Source organism: Eptatretus burgeri, chromosome 8 (genome assembly GCF_056783735.1).
Source record: "Eptatretus burgeri isolate ZD-2024b chromosome 8, Ebu_testis_v1, whole genome shotgun sequence".
Lineage (NCBI taxonomy): Eukaryota > Metazoa > Chordata > Myxini > Myxiniformes > Myxinidae > Eptatretus > Eptatretus burgeri.
Window position 1 is genome coordinate 14,731,774 of NC_140968.1, and position 27,076 is coordinate 14,758,849.

The 27,076-nt window shown below is 44.3% G+C and overlaps 1 pseudogene across 1 annotated transcript in view; it reads right to left on the minus strand.

Annotated features, from left to right (window-relative positions):
- LOC147021163 (cytochrome P450 2C5-like) overlaps positions 1-24,966 on the minus strand; it is a 68,093-nt pseudogene extending 43,127 nt beyond the window's left edge. Inside the window, exons 1-8 of the transcript XR_015060623.1 lie at positions 24,910-24,966; positions 24,179-24,385; positions 22,926-23,096; positions 21,051-21,054; positions 18,105-18,242; positions 15,360-15,520; positions 14,643-14,822; positions 7,107-7,251 (exon numbers count right to left, since the gene is read on the minus strand). The product of XR_015060623.1 is annotated as a cytochrome P450 2C5-like (transcript). The remainder of the gene's footprint in view (positions 1-7,106; positions 7,252-14,642; positions 14,823-15,359; positions 15,521-18,104; positions 18,243-21,050; positions 21,055-22,925; positions 23,097-24,178; positions 24,386-24,909) is intronic.
- Between the last annotated feature and the right edge of the window lie 2,110 nt (positions 24,967-27,076).

Below are 27,076 nucleotides of genomic sequence, written 5' to 3' on the forward strand. Positions count from 1 at the left end.
GTCGCTTGTTGTGAAATTGAAACTAAGGATTGTGCTTCTCATCTTATTTAATATGAGATAAAATGTCTTTATATTGAGATTTATTAATTATTTTCATGTTCATCAACTGGTCTAAAATGGCTGATGCTTCATTAAAACAATTGTTATTTCCAGCCTTCTTACTACCTAACAACAATAAGTCTATTAACTAATTGTGATGGGTCATTTGGAAGAAAACTAATACCTGAACCAAGGATACTTAAAGCCTGAATAATGTGTTTCTCCTTCTCATTTTTCCTACTTTTACTAGAAATACTAACCCTATAATTTAGAGTGTTCAAAATGACCGTTTTTACAGCCATTTTTCCCTGCTGTGCAGGGGTTTGGCTTTTTCTTGAGGCAATGTTTTATGGCCGGATGCCCTTCCTGACGCCAACCCTGGTCGCCTCTTACGACACACAGGGATATGGTACACCTATTCTAACCGGGGCATACACCGGGACCAGTACACCGGCACTCATTTCGCTGACCTCGGAAGGATGACAGGCTGAGTCAACCCCCTGGTGTTAATTCAGCAGCCAACGGGGCTTGAACTCAGGACACTGGGATCCCAAGCCGCCACCCTAACCACTAAGCCAACACCAGGCTTAATTTAGAGTGTTCAGCAGATCAATATATACTCTATCATCATTATTTTTCATATCCAATGGTTTATCAATATACTTTGATTCATCCCTCACAGTTGAACCTTGTCTTCCATCTTTTGTGAGAAGAAACATTAATCTCGGAGTTAGTTTAACAGGGGGTTGAGCAGAACTCAAGAACCTTAATTCATCATTAAATATCAATACCTTTTCTTGAACAAGATGAAATATTGCTGGTTGTTCTGTTGGAATGAGTCCTGCTTTGGTTTTTGAATCCGCTGAATATTCATTGTTTTGAACAGCATTCACAATATAATCAGGGGGTCGATTAATCTCTTCCAGTTGTTGAAATAAACCTTCATCATCATATACCTTTAATTCTCCTAAATGCTCTAATTCTTCCTCCGTCATTTGATCAAAATCTTTTAACATTTGAAGTTTTTTAGGAGTATATTCCACTGTGGGAACTGTGGAAACATCTTTCATTTTTTCTTGGGAAGTTTTTAAAAGTGGTTTCAAAAATTTCTCTTGTTTTCTTTCAAATGCTTCTTCGCCCGTTAGTTTCTGTCTGCGTTTCTTCTTTATGTCTTCCTGCTGTTTTACAACTTTTGAAACCAACTCTTGATGTTCCTTAAATCTTCTTGCTCTTTCTTTTGCATCCATTTATTTATTGTAAAATATCATTTAATGAATTGTAAAGATCAACAGGGAAATTTTCCTTTTCTTCATCATTCAAGAAGATGTGTTCAAATAAATCCTTTTCTTTAAATATTTCATCAAATTCTTTATTAACATTAATGCGAGTTGTAATTTCTTCTTCACTAATACTTGCATCTCTGCTTTTCATACGTTTTCGTTGAGTTTCTTCATCAACATCAAAACCGAATGATAAAATCTTCACTCCGCTCAGATGTTTAATAATTTGTCTCGTTCCTTCTGGATTAGTTTCTAATATCCCAAGACCACCAGATTTTAGTTTCCTTAACTCACTCTTACAATGTGAATATTTTGTTGTACCAAGAGAAACCTCCTCAAATATTTGACCTTCATTCCTCAATCGCATATGTTCCTCCACTGAAATATAGTGATAAACTTCACCTTTTACTTCTCCAGGTCTTATTGCTCTAGTTGTTGTTGATACAATGCGTATCACGGGGTGTTTTTTAAGTAAATTTACAATATTCTCATTTGTACTACACAAGAACCTTGATTTATGAAAGTTTTTTCCAGAAGCAGATTTACCCACAAGATTTACAATAATAGTTGTCATTTATATATGTAATTGTTTATAAAACAAAAAATATATCCCTTAATATCTCATCTTGTTTCACAACAATATATTTATATTTTTCAGTCGTGTGCTTCATGTAATCCTCAAATTTCTTTTTACTACATAATGTAGAACAATTATCTCTCCAAAAATTATTGATATCAGGTCAGGTCAGGTATGGGAGCATGTGCCAGAACAGCGCGTCGCTGCGTCCACTTTCCGCCGGTACTCCAGGGGCCTCCGTCTGGCCATCCCCCAGGCAGATGCCAGGCCCATCCCCATCTCCTTGAGATGATGGTCAACCTGCTGCAACCATGAGGCACGTGGTCGGCCCACTGGCCTCCTCCACTCATGAGACTCCCTCGCTGAGAGAATCTGGTGAGCAGGATCAGCGTCAGGAAAACGAGCCACATGTCCATACAGCCGCAACTGATGCTCACGGACTATGCAGGTAACAAATGTCATCCGAGTCTCTCTCAGCAACCGCTCGTTGGACACAAAATCCGACCAGCGATAGCCAAGGATTCTCCGAAGACACCTGGTACCGAAGGAATTAAGTCTCCGTCTCAGATCCTTGGTCAGAGTCCAAGTCTCGCACCCATAGAGCAAGACTGGAAGTACCAAGGACCTGAAGACTCGGACTTTCGTCCTCTCGCACAGGTACCGGCAGCGCCACACCCCATGATCCAAATATTATCTCAATATTGCATGGATTATTTGAAAAAAAAAGTGTCCCCAGGTTAAAAGGGGAGACAAATAAATATACCTTAGGATAAAAAGGGGGTTTATTTTTATGGAAAAAAAATATGAATCGCTGAAAATCCCCCATTCATTTACATGGGGAAAAGTGAGCCAGAACCAGTATATTCACCCTACTGTGGTGTACCGAGAGGCACCTTGCTTCTTTTTACTCCTCCCCCCCTTCTAACTAGCCCCCACCCAGCGCTCTGAGAGTGTCGGTCGGCGAGACGTGTCGGCAGCTCATTGGTGGAGAGCAGCTGCGGACTGGAGGGATGGACCAGTAACGTATCCCCAGAGGCGTTCCAGGAGAGCGAGCCCTGGAAAGGCAAGGAAGAAACAGCTAGTGTGAGAGTCTGCGATCTGCTGTAAAAGGAACTGGCTGCTTTGTCGGCCTGGGAACGGCTTTGTGAGTCTGCGATCGGCTTCGTGAAAAGGCCCGCCCCAAAAGGCAAGAGGAACTACATGAGGGGAGTCGGCGATCGACTTTATGAGGAAGTCATCGACAGGTTCATCTGGAGTCCAGTCATGGAGCCTCTAACTGTCCTTACTCACTGCACGGCTTGACACGTCTTTCATCCCGTCGATCCGCCTGCGGAGCCCAACACCCCGATTTGGCCTAGTCGAGTGAACAGGCCAGGTCTGGATTCGCATACTAGACCTTGGAGAAACCAGCTGGAACTCACCATAGAACTGACTGTCTTGTGCCGTCGACCTTACAGGGGCTGAACACACCAAGGCTGGTGCGTGAGCGGTGTGACAAAAGGACGACGCTGCCATCTTGCCATGCGGCGTGCTCGAGCTTGGGCGCTCGAATAAGTTGATATCGGCTTCTCACGAGCCGCATTCGTGCCTTTGACATTTTCCCCTCGTCCATAAGGCATCACCAAGTACTCTGTGTCTTGTTTGCATGTTGTCTGCATGTTGTCTGCATGTTGTCTGCATGTCATCCAGGCCTAAGGTTTATCTCGCTAGGGTTCCCTGCGAAACCCGTATCCGTAGTTCCCTAGTTAAGAGCAGGTTATAGATGAATGATAATGTTCATGAATGCTTTGCTTGTATTGTGTTTCTCCGATGTGTCCCCAATAAATCTGGCTGATTCATATGAAAGTTGCCACTTTGAATCTATTCGTGCTGCGCTGAGGAACAATCCACTCAATTTGTATTTAAAACCAAACAGGCTACGGACTGGCAGACTTCGCTCGGTCTCTGACAAACCCAGTCTGTAGCCAGGGTCTATTTCCCCAACTGGTAAGGCCCAGGTGTATGTTGGTATCGTGATCCGAGGCCTGTGCCGAACTAGCCGGCGTTATAACCCCAGAGACGGCGGTGCTGTTAAGTGACGCCGAATATTCAACATTTGGCTGTCAAGAGTAGGGTGCGAATTGCGCCACCGTCGAATCCATAACAATATAACCCAGGGAAAGGACCAAACTGTGTTTGTAGCACACCCACCTCCAATGGGCCCCTTTGTAATATACAAATGGATTTTATTCAAATGCCAAAATGTTGTGGTTATGAGTATATCCTCATATTAGTCAATATGTTTTCTAAATGGGTTGAAGCTTATCCATGCAGAAAAGCAGATGCAACCACAGGAGCTAAAGTGCTAATGAGAGATTCCAAATGCAGATTTGGCATACCTTGTAAACTCTCTAGTGATCGGGGAACCTTTTATTGGATAAATAGTACAGGAGTTGTGTAAAGCCATGTAAGTAAAGCAGCATTTTCATTCTCCTTATCATCCACAATCAACTGGAGTAGGGGAATGACAAAATGGGATTCTAAAACAAAATAAACTAGCAAAAATTTGCAGCCAGACAGGTTGAAAATGGCCAGATGCCTTACCCAGAGCACTAATAGCAATGTGATCTATTGCAAACAGAAAAAAGGGTCTCGCCCCACATGAAATTCTGATGCGACATCTAAGGAGAGTACCACTATCAGCCACATTTACTGTAAAATAAATGGATATTCATCAGATGGATGATACCATGTGACCTATGATGTCATATATGCGTCAACCTTTTGTTCCTCATGGAAAGGTGGTCATACATGTAAAGTTTTGCCTCAATCTGTTCAGTCACTTCAGAGAACATTTTTGAAGGTAAAAAAAAGAAAAACAATCTGGCTGCTGAATCACATGACCGATGAGATCATCAATTTTTTTTTTTTCTGTGGATCATTTTATCCCTAGATGACTCTCAAAAATTTTCATACTGATCAGGTGTACATATGATCAGCATTCTACATATGCAATTATGACATCATTAGGAAGGCACCTATGATGTCATCAAAAAAAAATCACGCTCATTGCCATGTGCCAAGTACTTGCCATGTGCCAAGTTTCAATTTTTATCCTTGGTGCGGTTTCAGAGATAGAAGTCCAAAATTTTCCCATTTTACCAAAATGGCTACCACACCATGTAACCTATGACATCATAATTATGTTTATAATATTCCACATGAGTCGTCGCATGAATGGAAAAAAATTTGTCTCAATCCGACAAGTGGTTGCGGAGAAAAACATGAAAGTTCTGTGCGGACAAAAAAAACAAACAAATGAAAAATCACTCAGTGACACTTGGTGAAACGGATTGGCGCTCGGTAGAGCGCATACCTCTGCCAGGCTGAACAGTTTAAATTTTGTCTCCCACTGATAGGTCGGATCTGAATCCAGACCTTAACCATAATCAAATCGGCTTGTTCTTGTCACCCAACCAACTCTTCCACCTCATTTTGTCACAAGTCATCCACAACTTTTGAGATAGTATGCTATACATAGTTTTTAGCCGCATCTCTCAATGGTGAAGAATCACTTAAAAAAAATTCTCGAATCCGGATCCAGATTCGAATCGTCACCAAAATTGAATCAACTAGTCCTTTTCACACACCCAAACTGTCCACAAAGTTTCTGTGGAATCCATTCATAACCTTTTGAGACATTGTGATGTATATATATATATATATATATATATATATATATATATATATATATATATATATATATATATATGTATACATATTATATATATCGTTTTTGGCCCTGTCTCTCAATGATGAAGAATCACTTGAAAAATTCTCGGATCCAGATTCAGATCTTCAAAAAAACGAATCAATTAGTCCTTGTTACACACCCAACATGTCCACTAAGTTTAATTCGAATACGTCCACAACTTTTTGAGATATCATGCAACAGCGTTTTTAGCCCCATCTCTCAACGGTGAAGAATCACTAAAAGATTAAATAATTATCAGATCCGAAACTTCACTAAAATTTAATAGATTCCTCCTTGTCGCACACACAACCTGTCCACAAAGTTTCGTCAGGATCCATCCATAACCTTTTGAGATATTGTGCTATATATCGTTTTTCACCCTATCTCTTAATGGTGAAGAGTCACTTAAAAACAATTCTCAGATCCGGATCCGGATTCGGATGCTCACCAAAATTAAGTGTTGCTGTTCTTGGCCAGTCAACGACATACACAAAAAATTTCAGAACGATTGCTTGAAAACTGTGGCCAAAAATAGTGTGCCAAACAGACAGACCCAAATGCAATACCCTCTCCTTCAGTGAGGACAATAAACCTTGTTGAAGATATAACCAAAGCAAAAGTAGTTTAAACAAATAAGCAAATACATTTAAATACAAAAATGAATTAAAGGATGTAAAAAAGTAAACACCCTTGAATGGACAGAAAACTTTGATGGTTGCAATATAATCAACGAAAAAATAATTTACTACAATCTCAAAATGATATCTGGCTCAGGAGGAGCTCAAACCAATGTTGAGAGAGGTTTATCATTTCATCTCTGCTCAACAAAGATATTTAAACCAAGAAACAATTCCCAACATGCCATTTATTTACATTCTCAATTGTGATGAAAGCCATAAGAAAATAGAACACTTTGATAAACTACAAAACAACCAAATATTTTTGGGTTCTCTTTTTGACTTTAATGACCAAAGAGACCATTGGTCTTTACAATGAATGAATTAATTAATTAATGTAAAGATGGCAAGATGTGCCAAGGTGATAAGATAAAATGTCAAGATATCAAGATGGAGAAATAGGGGTGATATTTTGGGAGGATGGTCAAATAGTCTTTCCTTTTTTTCCCCATTCACTTCCATGTAAAATTGGGAGGGGGGGGGAGGGAAGGATGGTCATAAACTTTTCCCCTTTCACCCTATTCACTTACATTTAAAATAGTGAGGATGCTATGTCCCACAACTCTCATTTTCCCTCTACTCAGCTCAGGCAATGCAAGGAAATTTCAAATTTATTCACAGTCATAACGCGAATAAAACCTTAACATGATCAAATGTTGCCCTTTTTTATGGTCCACCTTGTATATCGCACTGGCATCCCAATGAAAAAGTGGTCTTTAATGATACGATTTCCCCGTTTCTTGTTCTTGATCATTAGAATGCTTATGGTCTGCAATAAAGCAAAGATGTCAGCCTCTTACCCTGCACATCCGGGTGCGTGATCATGAAGAGCAATGCGCAGCGTAATGTTGTCGAGGTCGTTTCACTGCCAGCCACAAACAGAGATCGAGTGGCGAATGTCATGTGCTCATCGGTAAATATCTTTTCACCTGTTTCTGACATGTTCTCCTGAAGCAAAAGGGAAACTTCATCCAAACAGCGGTCATATAGAGACCATAGAAAACATTCCTTGCAAGTGATATTTAAATTTTTTCAGGAACATGCCAAATAAAATATCCCAAGAATTAAGGATTCTTATCACACTGTGAAGAAAGTTTTCAATTTTCTGGTTGCAAACATTTTTGTTGAACACTTTCGAATTTGGTTCGAGTATATTTGAAATTGCAAAATAAAAAAGTAAATCAAAATGGATGTTTCAGAATAGATATTTACAGCTTTTCGCAAAATCTATCTATAATTCCAGCAATGTGTGTGTGTGAGTGTGTGTGTGTGTGTCTGTGTCTGTCTGTGTGTGTCTGTGTCTGTCTGTGTCTGTCTGTGTCTGTCTGTGTCTGTCTGTGACCGCCGGTCCGATCTGATTGAAACTTGCTAGGAATATTGCCGGGGCCGCGCGGATGTGCCTTTTCAAGGTTTGATATTAATCGGATGAGCGGTTCCCAAGTTACGGCCATTTATCTGTCAACCAATGACAGGACACGGTGCTATGACATCACAATTAATGTTTATTTATTTATTTAGTTATTTTTTTGCACGATTGACGTCACAATTCTTCTTCTTCGTTTGGTATGACGTCACAATCGATGCTGGGGACCTGAGTATATGCCTTTTCAAGGTTTGATATTAATTGGACAAGCGGTTCCCAAGTTACGGCCATTTATCTGTCAACCAATGACAAGACACGGTGCTATGACATCACGAATGACGTCACAATTAATGGTTATTTATTTATTTATTTTTGCACGATTGACGTCACAATTCTTCTTCTTCGTTTGGTATGACGTCACCATTGACGCTGGGGACAATTGACGCTGGGAAAAATGTGCCTTTTCAAGGTTTGATATTGTTCTTCATCCGTTTCAGCTGTTTCCCAAGGTTTGAAAGCTGTTTTTTCCCAAGGTTTGAATTAATTGTTCAAATTATTAATTAATCCCAAGGTTTTGGGGGGGGGGCGAGAGAGAAGGGACGAGAGAGAGGGGGCGTCACAATTCGAGAGAGGAGGGGGCGAGAGAGGGGGGCGGGAGAGAGGGGCGAGAGAGGAGGGAGGAGAGAGGAGGGGCGAGACTAGGGGGGAGAGAGGGGGGGAGAGAGGGGGAGCATCACAATTCTTCTTCTTCTTCGTTTGATATGATGTCACAATTGATGCTGGGGACCTGAGTATGTTTCCCAGGTGTTTCCCAAGTTATGGCCATTTATGATACGGTTGGTCCGATCTAATTGAAATAATGCCCCAATCCAGTCGTCATTTACGAGAGTGAAGGAACGAAGCTGCACCTACGGGCCCGCACTCGTATAACTAATTTCAATAAATTCCAAGTTATTTTAAAAAAGATAGTTGTTTGTAGTGATAGGTTTGTGAGTTTTTAAATCACAGTTGCTTTGTCAGTTTAAGAGACCGTTCCATGGAATGGCAGAGCGGAGTATCCATAGATATAGTCTGAAGACTTTAGCATGGACCGTGTGATCGCACAGGTTAGATTCCCTTTAGAGCAAGATCCTTGCCAGAATAAAGTAGTCATGTAATGTGTACTTAGGTGGTGGTATGTAAACTTTAAAACACTTAGTTTAAAGTTGCATTATGTAAAAATTTCCTGTTTTCAGCCGAGGCCAGGTGGAGAACTTGTGGGCACAAACATCAAAGGCACATGGCAAAGCACTACGTACTTTCCAAAGAACATCATTACGGATCTATTTGGCTGGCGCACCGTAAGCCATGCTGGCAAAGTCAGCTGTAGAACCCTCGAGATGGACGGAAGACTTCTTAAATCATGGCCGCCAAGCCTGTAAACGTCCACTCCAGCGGGCGGCCAACGAGAAAGACCCGGCACAGGGAACATGGGACACAGCAGGAGGTTGATGAGACATATTGCTGCGAATTTGGAAGCTTACTGCACACAACAGCCAGGTCCTATAGCTCAGCTATATCGGTAAGTATGTGTTTCTAGTTAGGGTCCCGTCCTATGTTTCATGGGTGATTAATTGTACGTGTGCTGTGAGTTATTTTGATAGGATTTACATTACCAAAAACAACTACAATGACACCTGCCTTCGCTTCCTTCCACCATCATCCACCGGCACCATTGCACGCATGCGTGTCAGCACGTACGTGGGCGGAGTCCAGTGTGCTCAGCAGGGTTTCTCTGGGTGTTGGTGTGCTGGCTTCGCCCCATATATGGGCACAAGTGTTTCGCTCTGGCTTCGCCCCAAATATGGGCACAAGCGTTGCACTCTGGTTTCGCCCCAAATATGGGCACAAGCGTTGCGCTCTGGCTTCGCCCCAAATATGGGCACAAGCGTTGCGCTCTGGCTTCGCCCCAAATATGGGCACAAGCGTTGCGCTCTGGCTTCGCCCAAATATGGGCACAAGCGTTGCGCTCTGGCTTCGCCCCAAATATGGGCACAAGCGTTTCACTCTGGCTTCGCCCCAAATATGGGCACAAGCGTTGCGCTCTGACTTCGCACCAAATATGGGCACAAGCGTTTCGCTCTGGCTTCGCCCCAAATATGGGCACAAGCGTTTCACTCTGGCTTCGCCCCAAATATGGGCACAAGCGTTGCGCTCTGGCTTCGCCCCAAATATGGGCACAAGCGTTTCGTTCTGGCTTCGCCCCAAATATGGGCACAAGCGTTGCGCTCTGGCTTCGCCCCAAATATGGGCACAAGCGTTTCGTTCTGGCTTCGCCCCAAATATGGGCACAAGCGTTGCGCTCTGGCTTCGCCCCAAATATGGGCATAAGCGTTTAGTTCTGGCTTCGCCCCAAATATGGGCACAAGCGTTGCGCTCTGGCTTCGCACCAAATATGGGCACCAGCGTTTCGCTCTGGCTTTGCCCCAAATGTGGGCACAAACGTTTCGTTCTGGCTTGGCTCCAAATATGGGCATAGAGTGTTCTCTCTGCCCAATGAGGGAGTGTGAGCGTGGGATAAGAGAAGCGCATGTGGGCCAAATGAGAGTTCAGGGAGTAGAGAGTTGTTGAGAGTTGTCTTCTGGTCTTCGGAGGAATTGTCTTCTGGTCTTCGGACGTCTGGTGGTCTTCTGAAGCCAGTCGTCGCCTTCCTGGGGTACCGCCAACAGAGCAACTTCTCTTGTGGCCTGTGTGCCTGCGAGCCTGTCCTGCGAGGATCGCCTGCCTGGGCTTGGAGCGGCATTGTATGGCGGGTTCGAGTACTGCCACACTGGATCTTCGAAGACCGCACGAGGCAGGAAGATCCAAGGATAGGCTCTGACCTCCAGCTCGCCTTTCCTCGAGCTGGAGGCCACCAATAAAGACCTGACGGGTCCGTTTCTTTTTGGGTGTACGTGTGTGTGCGTTTGTGGCGCCAGTCTATTTAGTAAAACTGCATAAGTGCTTGTACATAAATTGCTATTCTTTCATTATTCGGTTAACTCTGCCTTCTTGCGTGCTCCCCTGCCCCATTATAAATAAATATTCCTTTTGTTAAATGTTCCAGCTCGTTTCTGTGTTTCTTTCATTGGCTTGGCACGGTGTGTATTGAGAAATAACGAGGCCGTAAATTGTTCATTTGGTCCGACGGGCCTTGGTAATCTCCGCTCGGGTTACACACGGTTCGGGCTCAGTAACGGCTTGTTCTGCGGAAGGTCCATCGAGGGTGTGAATTCCCCGGTAGCTTTGTCCGCATGGGTAATTAGGTATATTGAAGTTTGGCAATTGACCCTACCCCACGCGGTCAAATTATTGGCGATTCATGGTCCAGTAAGGGACCCGTGCCTTTCGGACTTATCCAAAAGGCACGACCTCAATTCCGGTGTGTTCAGTGGAGCCGACTCTACTGCTCCCTCAAGCGGTCGTGCTCGCCACCGATACCTGGCCCCGCAACAATATTAGAGAATGTAACGTCAGCCACAAGGTAATTATCCACATGACAGCTGGGTTTTCTCCTTTGAGCTTGTGTTTTCCTCAGCATGATCTCTGGCCTTGACAATGCAATGCTTCCAACAGGTCTCAACATGCAACCTTTGAAATGATGCAATCCGCCCCAAAATGCTCGGTGCGCCTGCACAGAAACCCCAGGAAATGCCAAAATCAGGGCGGAATATAATATATTGTGTGTCCACGATAAGCATTTTGACCTCACAAAGTTGAAAATATTCTGAAAGAAGCCAAAAATATTGGAAAGGAAACAGAGAGAAAGGGTTGTGCCTCTGCACAAAGAAAGACTTGGAGAACTTTCTCAGCTCACTGAACAGGCAACTGATTGTATTGCAAACTCCTGACCATGTAGGTCGGTACAAGGCCTGGTCCAAGGCATTGCTTCGAGAGAATGGACGTGTTTCTGGATTCGGTGCTTCTCAACATCGATGGGAAGGACATATCTGGGGCTTGTGAATGTTCATGGTAAATTTAAAATGATATTTACTATGAATTATGTTGGGAAGGGGGGAAGTGCCACCCCGTAGCTATGGTGGAAGGGGCATTTCTACCTGCGAGAATGGTCACAGGTAGAAATGATAGGTGTGAATTATTTTGGATAGGTTGTGACTCTGGAACTGGTGGTGTTGGGATTATGGTGGCTGAGAAGTTGGTGAAGGTGGTGTTGGAGGTTAGGAGGGTAAATGCAAGAGTTATAGTCCTAAAGCTGTTGTTTGATAAGTGTATATTAACAGTAGTATCAACATATTGTTGCGAATTCGCGCCCACCGGCGTGCGAGCGGCCACGTAACTCGAATCGCGGCACGTCGCCCACCGGACGGACAATTCTGTCGTGACCCTCTCGGACTAACGCCGGGAACTAGTCAGGGGTGGGCCTTTCGGCCTCACCACGATCGTGCCAATCGGCCCCCCGCGTGGAATAGGGTTGTTCGCCAAATTCGACCTACCTAAGTACCCACACGGAGGGTAGACCGGGCGATCGCACCTCGCCGCAGGTCGACTCCGGACACGGGCCACTGAAGCGACCCGTTCCGTACTATCGGGATAACCGAGCGGTGTTATATCGTCGACCTCGACGGTTCCGATTAATTATCGGGCGTATTTAGCCTACTACCAACCCTTTACGTGAAGTAAGATGGAGATTCAATTAAAGAAAAGACGAAGCGAAATGGGAAAAAAAGTTCAACATGAGGCACATTTATTCCGCGGCACACGGAAAGCACACATATACAATTACAACAATTATGCACCAAAAGCAATTGCAACAAAAGAAGCACAACAATGCAGAGATACTACCGAATACGCAAGCACACAGCAACACTTACACAGTTTTACTTTACAGACGGCGCCGACAACACATATACTCAAAAGAAAAAGAAAAGGGCCACCCTTAACGACAAGGGGGCAGACGGGGCCTGTGGGCGCGAGACCGGGCGGAGCCTACCCATCTTGTGATGAGCCGCAAATGTGGCGGCGGTGCCCCGACTCCGCGCTCCTCCGCGGGTTTCGTTGGCACTGCTTGGAATGGGGTGGAAACGGGGCCCCCTTTCCGCACTATCTCAGCGCGGGGGGGGGGGGAAGAGGGGGAAATTGTTGATGCTCTGGGGAAAGAGGATAGCTGGCTTGCTTGGGTCCCACGATGAGCGACTCCATTGCGACCTCGAACGTGCTCCTGGCTTCCCCTCTCTGCAGCTCCCCGACAGACTCCGACTCCGACAGACCGACTCTCCTCCAGACCCGTCTTGACTGCTGCTGCCACACTCCACCACTGCCACACCTCTCCAACTCGCCCGAGCCCAAAAAACTGACTGAATTCGCCCCACGCTCGGCGCTTTATAGTACGGCAGGAGAACCCATATGCAAATTCCCGGATCAGGATGAGCTCGGGGGCGGAGCCACGCTTGCCCATTGGACGGAGGAAAAGTGGGCGTGAACCTCCCCTGATCCTCGAATTTGCATATATCGATTCTATTCCGACGCGCCTGGAGGCGGGGCCAAATCGCCGCGCGCTTGCTGATAGGACGGATCGGAAGTGGGCGTGTATCATTCCTGATCCGACTTCTCCTCGGAAAGGTCGCTTTTTGCACCAGGGGCTCGGCGCGCGTCCCGCACGAGGCCAGGACAGCCTGACGCTCGGTGCCCACAAGCGGAAGACCGCAGAAGGAGAGGCGAAGGTGGTGGAGGGTCTAAAGTGGCGGTCCCTGGCCACGGTGACGCTTGGAATGGCAGTGATGCGATGGTTGCGGGATGGTGTGCTGTGAAGGTAAAGGTCGTGGCTGTTGGCGTTGTTGTTGTTGTGAAGCGGCGTTGCGGTTGGTGGTTGTTGTGTGATGGCGGTTGAGACGTGGTTGGCTCAAAATAAAGATAGAACAGAAAAACAGCTATCTTAAAGGGTCGCAGCCCGAATGAATCACATTTATTCCCTCTAAACAACGGGTTTGGGCTAACTACACATGTACTTACAGAGATATCTCACCTACAGGACCTGAATGGTGGTTTGCGAATTTCCTCAACCACAACAATATGCTTCACAGATAGGATTATGTGAGGACGAGAAGGATGAGTTTTGGGACACACTTGTGCATGTTGTTTCAGGGATTAGCGAGAGAGAAGTTGTTGTGATTGGAGGGGAATTGAATGGACATGTTGGAGCGTTGGCAGAAGGATACGAGGGTGTGCATGGTGGGTCAGGTTTCGGAGTAAGAAACACTGAAGGTGTAAGAATACTTGAGTTTGGGGATGCTTTAGATGTGGTCGTCTGCAACACAATGTTTAAGAAGAGGCTGAGCAGACCGATTACTGATGAGTCAGGAGGTACAAAGAGCCAAATAGACTACTTTCTAGTAAGGAGATTAGATAGGAAGTTGGTTAAAGATGTGAAAACAATAGGTGGAGAAGAATGTGCCTTACAACATCAGCTGCTAGTGTGTGATGTAAAGTTAAGTTGGAGCAGCGAAAAGAGGAAACCTTATGTCGCAAGGAGAAGAGTATGGAAAATAAGAGATCAGAATGTGAAGGAACATTTCTATAGGGAACTTCTTGAAATGTATTTTGAAAACCCCTATGGTAGGAGAGGAAACCCGAACACCTTAAGACTCAGAGAGTGAGGTGGCTGAGGATCGTCTGATGAAGGATGTAATTAAATAAGGCCGTTAATTACCTTCAAAAGGGGTGTTTTAATTAACCCAACCACCCAATTTTCACTCTTGCATTTCCTTGGAGTTTCATTCGTATGCAAAGTTTCAGGCTGCTTGGTTTTATGGTTTTGGAGTTAATGAGACAGTACACGCACACACGCGTGTGTACACGCACACATGCGTGCGCGCGCACACACACACACACACACACACACACACACACACACACACAAACACACACACACACACACACACACACACACACACACACACACACACACACACACACACACACACACACACACACACACACTTGCCTTCGCCTGTTTCACGAGGAATGCATCAATGTAATCCTGGGGATTGAAGGCATCAAAAACAGACTGATGTTGTGTAGTTATTCCTTGAATAAAGTTGGCAATCTTCCTCGATTTTCTGACAACGCAGAGTTGTGATCCAGGTATGTAACGAAGCAAAGGGAATGCATTGTACAGCTGAGCAAAGTCAAACACAGCTGATATCATTTCGTGCAATTTGTAGGTAATTGTAAACAAAAAAATATTCATATGCATGAACATCATGACTCTGCTGCATCATAAATTATTTGTCAAATCCTTTGGCAAAATAAACGTTGAATTTCCCAATCATAAAATTATGCAACATTCTTCCTCTTCTAGATCCGTAATCCTTTTTGTTGTTTTAATAGGGCAGTAGGAATATTGTGAGGAACCACGAAGGCTTGTTGAGTTGTCGTTCTTTGATAAATCGTCACCTGACTTGGACCAGCATCACAATGAACAACACAGTCCTTTAACAGACAGCAAAAATTTAAAGCCATCCCCCTGCTGTGCTTTTGCTTTGAAAGATCCCGACGTCTACTTTCCACACATTGTGGACACAGGCGGACAGATGTAGACACACACACACACACACACACACACACACACACACACACACACACACACACACACACACACACACACACACACACACACACACACACACACACACACACACACACACACACACACCTGAATCCAGATGCTTCCTAGTAATTGCATCTCATCGTTCAAGACTGCAAGAAGTTTCACAAATGTGGCATTGTCGTAGTCGAAGCGGTCACCGAATACAACTGAGCAAATGATGTTTGATACCGCTGAGTTGAGGAAGTATGTTGGCTCAAAGGCTTTTCCTAAAAAATTTTTTTTTATCAGAAATTGAGGACAATTAGGTTAGATTCACAATTAATATCATTTAAGGAACAATGAACATCAAAATCCAGATTACTGTTTTTGATCTCAATCCTGATTTTTGTTCAGAACTTTAAAGAATGCAAACGATCTCACGGTTAACATTTTGATTCGGATTTCCTAGGAAATTTTTAGGACAAATATACATCTTGACATGACCTAAAAATGTTATATTCACAAAATAATCGAATCTAGCGGGAAAAATATCTATCAAGGGAAAGGAAGATATCCATTTTAATTGTTGTTTCTTTTATAGATGCTCAGGTCCGATGTTTGGACTCTAGATTGGTCTTTGACTGGGATTAAGGAAATTTATTATTATTAATGTCCACTCAAAAAATTAATTCATTGGATATGCCTTCTGTTTCGTCAATGTTAGTCTTTCATTTTTAAGTTCAAAAGTTGTCATTCAACTCTTGTGATGTAATGTCTACACATGAGCTACGAGTTGATAGGATGGCTCAGAGGTAGAGAACTTGCCTTTGAGCCGACTAGTATGCCGTATGCTGTACCATGGATGATTTGCTCAGGCAGAAGTTCGGTCGACTCATATTCATTGATTGACATCAAGATCCCGCATACTGTAACGTAGTATTCGTAGCAATAGTTGTTGTCGTAAATTTGACAATGGTGCTGGAAAACAAACGTAGGCCAGCACCCAAGCAAAATTCCAAATTCCGACTTTGACATCTCCTTGGGGGCGAAGAGTGGGGGAAGCAACCCAGCATTATCTCTGCCAACAGACTTCTCCGGCAGTACAAATGCTTCGGCAAAGTACAGACCTTTATATTGGATTGGATGTGATTCACAAGGTTTGTCGGATAAAGTGAACAATGGATGGGGAAAGAGATTTCAACAACAGAACTATGGTTAGTTGTTAAGACAATCTCTGAGAAATTATCACAACATCTGATGTGGGAAACTTCCTTCATACTGTTGCATTGGGTGCAGGGAAAAAAATAATAATAATAATAATAAACTTATTTTGACCTCTTTTGCCACCCAAGCAGATCGCTAATTTTGTGTTGAGATTCGCGATTACATTCTTTCTTTGGTTACAGGGAAGCCTGCTTTTCAAGTTCTCTCAAAACCAAAGAAAAAGATACCCAGCTCCAACACACCCTCATTTTAGTGCAATTGTACCGATTTCAGAATGAGCAAAAGGTTTACCTGTTACCTCAAATCTTTTTTGGCAAAAAATGTTTTGCTTAAGATTCAAAAGTGGAGTGGGGGCACCAATGCACAACTCAAGTTTTGAAACTATTGAGTGGATGGTGGAGTTAGTGTTGCACCACTTCAGAAATACAAGAGAAGTAGTTAATCCAAATCAAAGTATGGAGGACAATAAAATGAAAAAGGAAATATCCTTTACATCACGAGTGAAGGAAATTTAAATAAATAAATTAATAAATAAGAGGATGAAGGGAGGAGGAATGACAGGTAAGTTGAGAGCAGTTTGTTCAATGTTTATTAGTCTCACCCCGGAGGGGTTGCGAGACGATTGCAACACCCGTATCTGTCGGTGTGTCTGTATCTATATGTTTTCGCTTCAAAAATGGTTCTCTGAAACCACTTGTCTGATCGATGTAAAACTTTAAATATAGGAGGGACTCCCCATGGAGAATATTTTATTGCGAACTCTGATGTTGTAGGTCATATGCGATGGCAGCCGTATTGGATTAAAGGAAAAAAAATTGGACATCACATTTAAAACCACTCAACCAAAAAACAATTCAAAATTGGCATATGTCATCAACACCCTTTGGGGTATGTAGAGTGATACCGATGATGTCAACGAAGAAATGGTATTCCAGCCATAATTGGTCAAATTGAAATCCTTATCCAAAAAAAATCTAAAACTTCATGTATTTGATTTATCATCTGATGCGAGTGATGAATTAAATTTATGATGTTCATAACCCATACCAAGAAATGTGACAAAATATGATGCACGGATGATACAGGTATGTGAGCCATAATAGCAGTATGTTCAGTTAACGATGGTATTTTTTGTTCAGAAAGAACACACGCGGTAGGATTACGTGCTCTGAGTTCCGTTCTAGTTTCCTTTGATTTCTGCATAGTGCGCAGGATTTTTGAGCATTGCAACATTGCATCTCATTTCCGTATCTCCACCAGACCGAACAGTTTATACATCTGGACCTGAGCCAAAATCTAATCAGCTTGTTCTCGTCACCTAACCAACTCATCCACCAAGTTTTGTCATTACTCATCTCTTGAGATCTTGTGCTAGATATCGTTTTTGGCCAGATTTCTCAATGGTGATGAAATACTACTTTAAAAAAATTATAGGATCCGGATCCTCACCAAAATGTTATCAAATATTCCTCGTCACACACCTAACCTGTCCACTAAGTTTCATCTGAATTCATTCATACGTTTTTGAGATACCCCTCTCACAGACTGCCAAACAAACAAACAAACAAATAAGACAAACAGCGTTTAAAACATGATCCCCGTCCACCTTCAGTGGCAGACGTTATAAAAGTGGGATTTGGCACTTACCTTTTAGAGTAGATACGTGTCTTAAGAAACACTCCGACTCCTCTGAAATGCGTTCCTTGATGGAACGCCGGCCAACTCCAAAATCACGCAACGTAGTGAGAGAAAAGCGACGCAGAGTGCGGTGCCAGTCACCGCTGCCTAAAGGCCCGGTCACACGTTGACGTTTTAGCCAGCGATGGCAACGTATTAAAATGTATGTAAAACGCTGGCTTACGTTGAACTTTTGATGTTTTTTTTTTAAGATTCAGACGTATTCATAGCGACTTAGTCTTATGTATAACGCATTGGTAACGGACACAGAACGTTTCGTTGTGTTATAGATAACTTATACCAACGAATGCTGAACCTGTTGTCGGCCTACACAACCGATGCCCAACGATAGTCTAACTTAGGCATAGCGCGTTGCACGCATTGCCGACGATGTCGTGACGTAGCCTATTAAAAGGCTGACGCACAACGATTCGAATCGTAACTGCCGTAGAAATGGAAGTGTCAACATCGCGGTCACACCTTGGCGATCTTGCCAGCGTATGCCGACCTAAGAAAAATGTGTCTAAAACGTTGGGGCACGTCAAATACGGTATGAGTTTGGTATACGTGAGTAGAACGCTAAAGTACGCTATCATACGTCGTAGTAAGTAGAGTACGTCAAGAAATTTTAAACATGTTCAAAATTTTACGACGTACTTGGCGTATGACACACGTTCTGCATGCGATGGGGATAAGTTTTACACACGATATGTGGACGCTTACACACGTCCACAAAGGCTACTTATAAGCTACTCATAAGTCGAAACACGTCGCGGTAATGTCTTTTTACGCGAAACTTATTTCTAACTTATGTTTGACGTGCTTTGAACCAATTCTTTACGTAGTCCCAACACACATCGACGTATGTAGACGTATTCCAATGACGTCTTCCGGTCGACAAAAAAAAATAAATTAACGTGTTTCTAGCTTACAACTGCCATATAAAAACGTGTTCCCAGCGGTTTTGGGAACTGGTATATAAAAATGGTGTTCATAAAAGGGGAACCCAACAGTGTTTTCAAGTCCTTTTTGAGTCGATGTCCATGTCAGCAGTAACAGTATCAGTATCAGTATCAGTATCAGTATTAGTAGTAGTATTAGTAGTAGTTTGTTCATGTTGGCAGTAGTAGGTGAGTGTGAGGGGGAGGGTGTGGGTTATGATGGATCGTCCTTGCGTTTAACGATTTAAATGATAAACTCAACGATTTAAATGGCTGCATCTCCACTATTGAAAGTAGACGCTTGCGCTCAACAATTGGATTTTTTTTTACACTCAACGACTTTTAAACGGTACCACTCAGCTATTTTCATTGTTTACAATGAACGATTTAAATTGCTGTCACTCGCCTTTGTTTTTTGACGCTGGCGCTCGGAAATTTTAATCGTTTCTATTGAACGTGCTAAATCGCTCAAACCCCACTATTGAAAGTAGACGCTTGCGCTCAACAATTGGATTTTTTTTTACACTCAACGACTTTTAAACGGTACCACTCAGATATTTTCATTGTTTACAATGAACGATTTAAATTGCTGTCACTCGCTTTTGTTTTTTGACGCTGGGGTTTGGAAATTTGAAGCGTTTCTTCTGGACGTGTTAAAACGCTCAAACTCGACTATTTTAAATAGACGCTGCCGATGGACAATTGGAATCATAGCCAAGCTAGACATCGAAGTGTGAACATCCTCATCATGCCGAAGAAAAGTTTGAAGAATGCTGCAAATAAGTGTCCTGGCCGTGGCCGTGGACGCTGAAGCAAGGACGATCCATTATACCGACGTCTTTCAGCCTATGAGTAACTTAAAAGTAACGTCTGTCGATGTGGGGCAACGATCGCGTAACGTGCCAACAACACGTTAATCATAGGTTAGAAATAAGTTTCGGGTACGCTAAACATTAGCTCGGGGTGTCTCAACTTATGATTAACTTACAAGTAGCATGTGTTGACGTCTGTCAATGATCGCAGACCGTGCATACAACTTGTGGCCAGCGTAGCGGAACGTGTGAGTCATACGCCGGCATACGTCGTGAAATTTCAAGCATGAAAAAATTTGAGGACAACCAAAAAGTACAACGTTTAAAGCCAACATACAACGACGTATGGCAGTGTTTTTCAGCGTGCTCTCAATGTTATCAAAACTTACCCATAACGTATTCAACGTGTGCCAGCGTTTTAGAAAAAAAAATTCAAAAATCGGCATACGTTGGCTAAAACGTCAAGGTGTGACCGGGCCTTTACACCAATCCTGGACATACAAAGAACAAATTCTGCACAAATTTTTACTCCTTTTTAATGAAGAAAAATAAGATTTGTTAGCACAAGCAAAAGCAGTTGTTTATTTGCACAATTCTAACAATTTCTCCCATAATTGTTCTTGAGGCCCCTCCAGTTGATGTCATGAAGCCATGATGCAAAAAAAACAATAAATAAATAAATAAATAAATATTTAAAAATTGCATGTCCATCTCAAGCTCAACTAACAACTAAAAACAGATTGTAAGGAATGCTTGCTTTGTTACATTCATTTGTAAACATAGATTTCTGTAATGATATGTGTGCTGTGTCACGTGATTGGGTTTTCGTATATCATGCCTCGCCCGCTAGGGGTGGGAAGACTGTGCTTCTGGTCGCGCAATAAAGCGGAGTAGATGGTGGCCCGCGTGCTTCTTGCGTCCCACCGCACCTCGTACACTCTAGTTGGTGACGAGGATGGGATTCGAACCCACGTGTGCATAGCACAATGGATGAACTGCATGTCAGTCACCTTGGCATCGTGAAGACCAAGAGTCTTGCTCGTAGCCTGTTATGGTTTCCGGGGTTGGACAAAGACATTGAGCAGTTGGTTAAGCATTGCGCCACGTGCCAGACAGATGCTGATAACCCGCGTCGAGCTTCGGGTCTCTGGCCTGTGCCGGACCGAGCTTGGCAGAGGGTCCATGTAGATTTTGCGGGACCGGTTAATGGCAAAATGTTTTTGATTGTGATCGATGCATTCTCTAAATGGCCGGAGGTTGTAGTAATGCAGCATATATCAGCAAGCATTACAGTAGAGAAACTGCGGACGATCTTTGCTAATAAAGAGTTGCCGGAGATCCTGGTCTCTGATAATAGTCCGCAGTTCATCGCGGGTGTATTTGATGAGTTTATGCGCCAGAATGGTATTCGACACCTAAGGTCCGCACCGTATCATCCTGAGACGAATGGCCAAGCTGAGTCGTTTGTCAAGATGTTGAAGCGGGCTTTGCGCAGGGGGGGTGTTGCACCTGTGCAGACGGTGGTCGATGACTTTTTGCTCCATTACAGGAACGCAGTTCATCCTGTCACGGGTGATTCGCCTGCCATTCGTCTTTATGGACGGGCTTTGCGGTCCAGGCTGGATTTGCTGCGACCTGGAGGGTCGGGGAGTGGGGCGATGTCGCGTCCGGCGCGGCTGCGCAGCTTCGAGGTGGGGCAGCGGGTAATGGTACGCGATTATTTCCATGGGTCCAAATGGGTGCCGGCGGTGGTCTCTGTGGTGCTGGGGCCGGCGAATTGCATGGTGCGGACTGATGGTGGGGATGTGTGGAAGCAGCACATGGACCAAATGCATGATCGCTGTTCAGCGTCACCCCCCCCACCCGTCACCCTCCCCGGGCCGAACGATGCGGCACCCCCACCGGTAGTATCGCCGGGGCTGGTTGGGCCGACGCCAAGGGAGTCTTCGCCTGATGCCGTCCTACCCGGGGACGTCGAGCAGGTTGGGCGGTCGGGGGTGGCTGGTGTTGCGGAAAGTGCGAGTCCGGAAAGGGTGTCACCTCGGCCGAGCCGGGAGGCATCTGAGCCTGGGCTGTCTGGTGGCGCTGCCCGTCCGAGGTGGGTCAGGGTGCGGCCGCAGTACTTGGAGGATTATGAGTGTTGATGGGGTTCAGATGGTCATGTTGTGATTGTCCGTTCATCGTGTGACGGGTTTTTTTTTTACGAGGGGAGGAGTGTGCTGTGTCACGTGATTGGGTTTTCGTATATCATGCCTCGCCCGCTAGGGGTGGGAAGACTGTGCTTCTGGTCGCGCAATAAAGCGGAGTAGATGGTGGCCCGCGTGCTTCTTGCGTCCCACCGCACCTCGTACACTCTAATATGCGAGTGAAGGCATGAGCAGTGTTGACAGAGAGAGAATCAGAGAGCTGTTTGCACATGTCCAGTGGCAGCATTAAGGCTGTACAATTCCACGGTGCCCAAGGCAACAAGGGCCCACACACAACCGATCATGGGACATAATATTTCGAGATGGGCCCCCTCGGGTGGAGGTGATGGTGGTGAGGGGTCTCACTTTGCTTTCAAAACACATCAAATTGTGAGTGGTGCCAAACAGAGTAAAATGAATGCTCCACCTGAAGGAAAAAATATCTAGGGAAGGGGGGAGGGGGGAAAGGATGGGGGCGAGTGAGCCTCAGAGCTCAACTAAAGAAGGAAACATTGAAATAAACATGGTTATGATGTTCATAACCACACGTAAATTGAACACAGGAGCGCAGGGAGTCAAATTTAAATAATTTGTGAAAGTCTGGCACGTCTGGATAGAAAATAATATGTTTGAAGGTGAGAAATACATAGCAGTGTAGAAAAGAGGTATTTTAATGGAGACAAAATACAGATAATAACGAGAGCTGAGAAATCTCTTCCACATTTTACCAAGAATGAAATAAAGGCAAATAGCACATAAGCAGTACCGAGCAGTAAGTACATTCACCGGTTGCTCAACACCTTTTATCACATACAAACTAGATTCTTACAAAGAAACCTGTATTGCAATTACTTATTCACCTTTGTCAATGCTCAAATAATGCATCATGGGAACGAAAGGTCGATTTGAAAATTCTTCTGCTTTTCCGATGAGTGCATCCCGAACCGCTTGGTACCCTGACAAAACTATGATGGTTTGTTCACCCAGGCGGATGCTGAATACTGGTCCGTACTTCTTGGAAAGCTGTTGAGAGGATCAGAGCAGTGACATCCTGTAATGTACAGCCTCTTTCAATTAAACAACCCTGCACCTATGGAGTTCATCATATTTTTTCGTCTTTTCTCAGAACATTCGTTCATGGTATGATCAAAGCTTTGTGCACTTCGACTCATACAATGAGTTTTGATCAATAAATCAGGAATGAACATTTTCTGATGTTTTGTGAGTGCAAGTTTGTTCTATGCCCCACCCCATCCACCCAACGACACAACATCCTATATACATTAGAGGGCACTGCCCACTGGGGGGGGGGACTCGGATGAGGAGGGGTACCCCGCGCTGCCGGACTGGGTGAGCTTTTCCCAGCGGTGGTTTCAGGACGTGTTGGACATTGAAAAGGAATGGAGTTATTGGCATCATGGTGGTTTCCTTTTTCCAGTGGGCTGGTGGCAACAATGCCTGACCCTCCATCCCAATTTAAAACCTTGCCCAGAACCTGAAGTATTCACACCCAAAAGTTGGGGCCTCCATGTGTTCCGGCTGGGCCGTGAAAGAATAACAATCAAACACACGCACACTTGGAGGAATATTTACAATATTTAAACATTTTCAATGCACAACATGCACCAGAACCCCTTCGTAGTTTCTTCACATGCAGCTCTGGGAACCCCACCGAAGCTGGGTCACTCAATCAAGATCGAGTTATTTAGACCTCAGTAAACAATCAAGAAGATTGATGTTTAAAACTGGAGCAAAAATTGACCTGATAGTGCCACACAGCAATGATCAGCCAAATGGCCTCCTTTCCTTGTTCGAGGTAAGTTTCTTGATTTTCGTTCACACACACACACACACACACACACACACACACACACACACACACACACACACACACACACACACACACACACACACACACACACACACACACACACACACACACACACACACAATTACCAAGTGTATGTGTGTGAAAATATTGTTAAGGTAAGTCCACCTGAGAACCTGGGCCAGAAGAAAACAAACCCATTCATGTCGATTTAAAATTCAACTTCATCAGTAATCAAAGGTACAAACTTTGTAATTAAGTGACTAAAGTAACATGCCTGCATCAGAGAAGATGGCAGAGCAGACAGGTCAACCTGCAGGAGGTTTACCACCAAGGGGAGACCTCAGGGTCCGGGTGGGAAGCGGGTACGATGTGACGAATCATCGCCGACGAGTAACCACACGAGTAACACCACAACTCTGATGCTGACAGCGATGGTAAACCACCAAAGTCCAGGTCCATAGCCGAGGTCACGTTCTCCTTGCTTTATTTTGAGTAAAACAATTCACAATATGAATATTCTGCCAATAAAGGTTAACTCACGTCATGTAGGATGTACCTAAATACACATTCAACAATTGGCTCATCGAAATCAACAATTACATCTGGAAAATAACCATTAATTGGCTGATTAAATAAAACAATGCAGAAGAAAATGTATTTTGATGCAATGATAAAGTGTTCTGTGTTCTGCAATTTTTAAGAAGTGGCAGTCAGAGCAACTGGGCACAAGTTGTTGATGGTGGCAGATGACAATTTTGGAATAGGAATGACTCATGCCCTTTTCCACTATGCTGGAACTGTCTGTTGCTTGTACGACGCATTAATCATGTCCGTCAGAGGTTCGGCTAGTTTGGGGGTCTGCAAATTGTGGGGCTCCTGACCCTGATCGATCATATCTGGGTTTTTTCTCATTATCAATTTCCATAAAAAATATTTGTGTCGTGAAAGGATAAAATAATACTTCAAAGCTTTGACAATGATAAGCAGGAAAACACATCCAACTACCTGCAAATTCTGTGAACACACCTTGCACATTGTGCGCCATGCGGTTATTTCGGCCATCTTGTCCGCGATAGTGCAGCCTCTACCTACAGCCTCAGTTTAGAGTTTGAACTCCACTTCTAAAAAGTTAGTGATGCCCTGATCCTCACTTGGATGGGAAGTGAGAATCCCAGCAATGAACGACTTGTATCTAAATAACCAATGATAAGTTGTTTTGATAATGTTTTATTAGTCTCCCATCAATAGGCATGCATGCGACGTCACAACATTTACAATCCGCCATCTTGAAATACAAGCAAATAAATCAAAACTACACATGCAGTGCATCATTGCATTTATATTTGTTAACTCGCAAATACAACCCGTTACTTCGCTGAAGGGGGATATTAAGGAGGGGGGTTGAGGGAGGAGGGAAGGGGGGGGGGAGAGAGAGAGGAAGTGAGGAGAGGAGAGAGGGAGGAGAGAGAGAGGAGGCAGGAGGGAGAGAGAGCGAGGAAGGGCAATAAATGGGGGGGGGGGAGGTGGGGAGAGCTATGCCTCACCAAACGTTGCTATACTATGAGAGGAAGGGATGCGAGGAGGGGGTGAGAGAGAGAAAAAGAGAGAAAAAGAGAGAAAAAGAGAGAAAAGAGAGAAAAGAGAGAAAAAGAGAGAGAGAAAGAGAGAAAGAGAAAGAGAAAGAGAAGAGAAAGAGAAAGAGAAAGAGAAAGAGAAAGAGAAAGAGAAAGAGAAAGAGAAAGAGAAAGAGAAAGAGAAAGAGAAAGAGAAAGAGAAAGAGAAAGAGAAAGAGAAAGAGAAAGAGAAAGAGAAAGAGAAAGAGAAAGAGAAAGAGAAAGAGAAAGAGAAAGAGAGAGAGAGAGAGAGAGAGAGAGAGAGAGAGAGAGAGAGAGAGAGAGAGAGAGAGAGAGAGAGAGAGAGAGAGAGAGAGAGAGAGAGAGAGAGAGAGAGAGAGAGAGAGAGAGAGAGAGACAGCCTTTTTACAGCCATTTTTCCTGCTCAGCAAGGGTTAGCTTTTTGCGGGCTCAATGCAATCATGATTCCCTTCATGAGGCAATGTTTTTTTTAATGGCTCGATGCCCTTACTGATGCCAACCCTGGTCACCTCTTAAGATACACAGGGATATTGTACACCTATTCTAACAGGGGCATACTACTATCTACTGCACTATTCTACTATACTACAGAGAGAGAGAGAGAGAGAGAGAGAGAGAGAGAGAGAGAGAGAGAGAGAGAGAGAGAGAGAGAGAGAGAGAGAGAGAGAGAGAGAGAGAGAGAGAGAGAGAGAGAGAGAGAGAGAGAGAGAGAAAGACAGAGAGAGAAGGAAAGAGAGAGGGAGAGGGTGAAATGAAGACGAGCGAAGAACCTTCAGAATTATCGAAATATGAATTATCTAATCTACAGAAGCATACATGCCAAGCAGTGAGGATTATTTTGAGTTGTAGGAGCATGGTAATGGGCATCGATATATTATGTAACGAGCATATAGGAGCATGAGCATCGAGGATGCCGATAATCCCCTTTACAGATTGAGTCGGCGAGGGGGTATTATTCGCCGGCCTCTCTGGGAGTAGATGACGGTTTCACTTGAGGGAGGCTTCCGATCCTTTTGGTGAGCCTCGACTCGAGCCGGAGATGACTCCCCGATCGCCCCCGGGTGGAACACGGTAGCTCCGTCGTCACCCTTCTCGGGTGGAGTCCCTGGGGGGGAAACACCTGGGGAGGGAATGTCAGAGGGAGGTGTGCCAGATGGTGGTGTACCTGCGGGGGGAGTGCCTGAGGGAGCCAAATGACGAACCGACACCGTGGTCTCCCTGCCATCCAGGAGCCTGACATGAGCGTAGTCTGGATTAGTATCGATGAGTTCGACTTCTTCCACCATGGGTTCATACTTGCTTTGTCGTACCGGGCGTTTCATGAACACTGTTCCGGGATGGGTTAGCCAGTCGGGCACCGATTTGCCGTCAACATAACGTCGTTGGTGAGTAAACATTCGTTCGTGAGGAGTCGCATTGGTGGACGTGCAGAGCAAAGAGCGTATGGAATTCAGAGCGTCGAGAAGGGCAACCTCCCACCGCTCGGGGCCCAGCCCTCTTGACTTCAACGCCAGAGTTACGGCTTTCCAAATAACTCCATTATACCGTTCCACCTGACCATTTCCCTGTGGGTTGTA